Source organism: Branchiostoma floridae, unplaced genomic scaffold (assembly GCF_000003815.2).
Source record: "Branchiostoma floridae strain S238N-H82 unplaced genomic scaffold, Bfl_VNyyK Sc7u5tJ_202, whole genome shotgun sequence".
Classification (NCBI taxonomy): Eukaryota; Metazoa; Chordata; class Leptocardii; order Amphioxiformes; family Branchiostomatidae; genus Branchiostoma; species Branchiostoma floridae.
Genome location: NW_023365790.1, coordinates 22,518 through 28,521, shown reverse-complemented (window position 1 = coordinate 28,521; position 6,004 = coordinate 22,518).

The window sequence follows — 6,004 nt, the reverse complement described above, 5'->3', positions numbered from 1 at the left end:
GGTACCTTCTGTCTACTCGTTACGGGTTTACTATGAAATTCAAGTGACAAAAGTAACGCACATTTTGTTGAAGATTCTGGAAGTTCCATCGTATGGGGTCACGTTGCGGTCACCAAAGGGTTCGCTTAGCGTTTTCGAAAAGTTAAACGTCATTCGCTTTCGAGCCTTGTAAAAAAGTAAGGAAGTAATTTGTAGTACTCAAATTGCTTTCTGCCTAGTCATTTCGGGTTTTACTATGAAATTCAAGCAACAAAAGTAACGCACATTTTGTTGAAGAATCTCGAACTTCCATCGTATGGGGTCACTTTGCGGTGACCGAAGGGTTCGCTTAGCGGTTTCGCCAAGGGGAAACGTCATTCGCTTTCAAGCCTTGTAGAAAAGTAAGGAAGTAATTTTTAGTACTCAAATTGCTTTCTGCCTAGTTGTTACGTGTTTTACTATGAAATTCGAATGACAAAAGTAACGCAAATTCTGTTGAAGATTCTGGAAGTTCCATCGTAGGGGGTCACTTTGCGGTGACCGAAGGGTTCGCTTAGCGGTTTCGCCAAGGGGAAACGTCATTCGCTTTCGAGCCTTATAGAAAAGTAAGGAAGTAATTTTTAGTACTCAAATTGCTTTCTGCCTACTCGTTACGTGTTTTACTATGAAATTCAAGTGACAAAAGTAACGCACATTTTGTTGAAGATTCTTGACGTTCCATCGTATGGGGTCACTTTGCGGTGACCGAAGGGTTCGCTTAGCGGTTTCGTCAAGGCCAAACGTCATTCGCTTTCGAGCCTTGTAGAAAAGTAAGGAAGTAATTTTTAGTACTCAAATTGCTTTCTGCCTAATCGTTACGGGTTTTATTATGCATTCAAGTGACAAAAGTAACGCATATTTTGTTGAAGATTCTGGAAGTTCTATCGTATGGGGTCACTTTGCGGTGACCGAAGGGTTCGCTTATTGGTTTCGTCAAGGCCAAACGTCATTCGCTTTCGAGCCTTGTAGAAAAGTAAGGAAGTAATTTTTAGTACTCAAATTGCTTTCTGCCTACTCGTTACGTGTTTTACTATGAAATTCAAGTGACAAAAGTAACGCACATTTTATTGAAGATTCTGGAAGTTCCATCGTATGGGGTCACTTTGCCGTGACCGAAGGGTTCGCTTATCGGTTTCGCCAAGGGGAAACGTCATTCGCTTTCGAGCCTTGTAGAAAAGTAAGCAAGTAATTTTTAGTACTCAAATTGCTTTCTGCCTAGTCGTTACGGGTTTTACTATGAAATTCAAGTGACAAAAGTAACGCACATTTTGTTGAAGATTCTTGACGTTCCATCGTATGGGGTCACTTTGCGGTGACCGACGGTTTCGCTTAGCGGTTTCGCCAAGGGGAAACGTCTTTCGCTTACGAGCCTGCTCGTTGAAAAGTAAGGAAGTAATTTTTAGTACTCAAATTGCTTTCTGCCTACTCGTTACGGGTTTCACCATGAAATTCAAGTGACAAAAGTAACGCATATATTGTTGAGATTCTGGAAGTTCCTTCGTATGGGGTCACTTTGCGGTGACCGACGGGTTCGCTTATCGGTTTCGCCAATGGGAAACGTCATTCGCTTTCGAGCCTTGTAGAAAAGTAAGGAAGTAATTTTTAGTACTCAAATTGCTTTCTGCCTACTCGTTACGGGTTTTACCACGAAATTCAAGTGACAAAAGTAACGAACATTTTGTTGAAGATTCTGGAAGTTCCATCGTATGGGGTCACTTTGCGGTGACCGAAGGGTTCGCTTAGCGGTTTCGCCAAGGGGAAACGTCATTCGCTTTCGAGCCTGCTCGTAGAAAAGTAAGGAATTAATTTTTAGTACTCAAATTGCTTTCTGCCTACTCGTTACGGGTTTTACTATGAAATTCAAGTGACAAAAGTAACGCACATTTTGTTGAAGATTCTGGAAGTTCCATCGTATGGGGTCACTTTGCGGTGACCGAAGGGTTCGCTTATCGGTTTCGCCAAGGGGAAACTTGCTCGCTTTCGAGCCTTGTAGAAAAGTAAGGAAGTAATTTTTAGTACTCAAATTGCTTTCTGCCTACTCGTTACGAGTTTTTCATTTTGTAAAAGATTGTGGTGGTTCCATAGTATTGGGCGACTTTTCGGTTACCGAGGGGTTCGCTTATAACTACAAGGTGCCGTTACAGGGAGTGTTTCAGAAAAGAAGCTAGCGGTTGCGCCTAAACAGAGCGCCTATACTCAAGAATAACTCGAGAAGGACGTATCCAATGAAGTTGCGGTTTGCACCCGTCGATTTCTTACTAAGCAACCTTTCGAATGATACCAAGTTTGCCGGGCCGGAATCTGAACTCTAAGCTACAATCGCGTTGTTAAGTCATCCCCCTAGCAGGTGCCGTGATAGCGTTTCAAAAAAGAAGCTAGCGGTTGCGCCTAAAGAGAGCGCCTATACTCAAGAATAACTCGAGAAGGACGTATCTGATTAAATTGCAGTTTGCACCCGTCGATTGTTTACTAAGCAACATTTTAAATGATACCAAGTTTGTCGGACCGAAACCTGAACTCTAAGCCACAATCGCGTTATCAAGTCATCTCCTTATCAGGTACCGTGAAGGACTTTGTTTTAAAAAAGAAGCTTGCGGTTGCGCCTAAAGAGAGCGCCTATACTCAAGAATAACTCGAGAAGGACGTATCCGATTCAATTGCGGTTTGCACCCGTCGATTACTTACTAAGCAACATTTCGAATAATATCAAGTTTGCCGGGCCGGAACCTGAACTCTAAGCTACAATCACGTTGTTAAGTCATCCCCCTACCAGGTGCCGTAACAGTGTTTCAAAAAAGAAGCTAGCGGTTGCGTCTAAAGAGAGTGCCTATACTCAAGAATAACTCGAGAAGGACGTATACGATTAAATTGCGGTTTGCACCCGTCGATTCCTTACTAAGCAACCTTTTGAATGATACCAAGTTATTTGGGCCGGAACCTGAACTCTAAGCTACAATCGCGTTATCAAGTCATCCCCTAAAAGGTACCGTGAAGGACATTGTTTAAAAAAAGAAGCTAGCGGTTGCGCCTAAAGAGAGCGCCTATACTCAAGAATAACTCGAGAAGGACGTATTCGATTAAATTGCGGTTTGGACCCGTCGATGCCTTACTGAGCAACCTTTCGAATAATACTAAGTTTGCCGAGCCGGAACCTGAACTGTAAACTACAATCGCGTTATCATGTCATCCCCTACCAAGTTCCGTGACAGGCAGTGTTTCAAAAAAGAAGCCAGTGGTTGCGTCTAAAGAGAGTGCCTATACCCAAGAATAACTCGAGAAGGACGTATCCGATTAAATTGCGGTTTGCACCCGTCGATGCCTTACGAAGCAACCTTTCGAATGATGCCAAGTTTGCCGGGCTGGAACCTGAACTGTAAGCTACAATCGCGTTAACAAGTAATCCCCTACCAGGTACCCTGACAAGCAGTGTTTCAAAAAAGAAGCTAGCGGTTGCGCCTAAAGAGAGCGCCTATACTAAAAAATACCTCAAGATTAACGTATCCGATTAAATTGCGGTTTGCACCCGTCGATTCCTTACGAAGCAACCTTTCGAATGATACCAAGTTTGCCGGGACGGAACCTGAACTGTAAGCTACAATCGCGTTATTAAGTCATTCCCTACCAGGTACCGTGACAAGCAGTGTTTAAAAAAAAAGCTAGCGGTTGCGCCTAAAGAGAGTGCTTATACTCAAGAATAACTCGAGAAGGACGTATCCGCTAAAATTGCGGTTTGCAACCGTCGATTCCTTACGAAGCAACCTTTCGAATGATACCAAGTTTGCTTGGCCGGAACCTGAACTGTAAGCTACAATAGCGTTATCAAGTCATCCCCTACCAAGTACCGTGACAAGCAGTGTTTCAAAAAAGAAGCTAGCGGTTGCGCCTTAAGACAGCGCGTCCATCAAGAATAACTCGAGAAGGACGTATCCGATTGAATTGCGGTTTGCACCCGTTGATTTCTTATTAAGCATCCTTCGAGTAATACCAAGTTTGCCGGGCCGGAACTTGAACTCTAAGCTACAATCGCGTTATCAAGTCATTCCCTACCAGGTACCGTGACAGACAGTGTTTCAAAAAAGAAGCTAGCGGTTGCGTCTAAGGAGCGCCTTTACTAAAAAAAACTCGAGAAGGACGTATCCGATTAAATTGCGGTTTGCACCCGTCGATTCCTTATTAAGCAACCTTTAGAATGATACCAAGTTTGCCGGGCCGGAACTTGAACTCTAAGCTACAATCGCGTTATCATGTCATCCCCTACCAAGTACCGTGACAGGCAGTGTTTCAAAAAAGAAGCTAGCAGTTGCGCCTAAAGAGAGCGCCTATACTCAAGAATAACTCGAGAAGGACGTATCCGATTGAATTGCGGTTTGCACCCGAAGCTATGGCAGCTGTAAACCAGGNACAAAATAGGCAAACTATGGGCTCATTCAAAAGGTCTCTTGGTGGGGAGTTCAACCCTGCAATCCGTTTTTTGATAGCTCTTGTTATAGGCGAGTTATTTGCGTTTATAGCTAAGTCCCCCTAACCGCGACCCAAAATGTTGATTTTTCAAAAGTGTCCGAAATAGGCAAACTATGGTATCATTAGAAAGGTCTCTTGGTGGGGAGTTCAACACTGCAATCCGTTTTTTGATAGCTCTTGTTATAGGCGAGTTATTCCCGTTCTTAGCTAAGCACCGATTACAGTAACCTAAAATGTTGATTTTTCAAAAGTGTCCGAAATAGGCAAACTATGGTATCATTAGAAAGGTCTCTTGGTGGGGAGTTCAACACTGCAATCCGTTTTTTGATAGCTCTTGTTATAGGCGAGTTATTCCCGTTCTTAGCTAAGTCCCCCTAACCGCGCCCCAAAATGTTGATTTTTCAAAGTGTCCGAAATAGGCAAACTATGGTATCATTAGAAAGGTCTCTTGGTGGGGAGTTCAACACTGCAATCCGTTTTTGATAGCTCTTGTTATAGGCGAGTTATTCCCGTTCTTAGCTAAGTCCCCCTAACCGCGCCCCAAAATGTTGATTTTTCAAAAGTGTTCGAAATAGGCAAACTATGGTATCATTAGAAAGGTCTCTTAGTGGGGAGTTCAACACTGCAATCCGTTTTTTGATAGCTCTTGTTATAGGCGAGTTATTCGCGTTTATAGCTAAGCACCGATTACAGTAACCCAAAATGTTGACTTTTCAAAAGTGTTCCAAATAGGCAAACTATGGTATCATTAGAAAGGTCTCTTTGTGGGGAGTTCAACGCTGCAATCCGTTTTTTGATAGCTCTTGTTATAGGCGAGTTATTCCCGTTCTTAGCTAAGTCCCCCTAACCGCGACCCAAAATGTTGATTTTTCAAAAGTGTTCGAAATAGGCAAACTATGGTTTCATTAGAAAGGTCTCTTGGTGGGGAGTTCAACACTGCAATCCGTTTTTTGATAGCTCTTGTTATCGGCGAGTTATTGCCGTTCTTAGCTAAGTCCCCCTAACCGCGACCCAAAATGTTGATTTTTCAAAAGTGTTCGAAATAGGCAAACTATGGTATCATTAGAAAGGTCTCTTGGTGGGGAGTTCAACACTGCAATCCGTTTTTTGATAGCTCTTCTTATAGGCGAGTTATTCCCGTTCTTAGCTAAGTCCCCCTAACCGCGATCCAAAATGTTGATTTTTCTCTATGCACTTTCAATGTTCACGTCACCACAGGAAAAATTTTGGTCGTCTATGGAGCCGGCCTTGTAAGCGATAAACAAGCTTCATGGAGCCAGCTCTATACACTTTGAATGTATACAATTGGTTTACGTCACCACAGGAAAAATCTTATTCGGCTATGGAGCCGGCCTTGTAAACGATAAACAAGCTTCATGGAGCCAGCTCTATGCACTTTGAATGTATAGTGGTTCACGTCACCACAGGAAAAATCTTAGTCGGCTATGCAGCCCCCCGTTAAACCCAAACATTCTTCGTAGAGGTGGGTTTGATACTATATTACGCCACCGTGGATCTGCTTTCA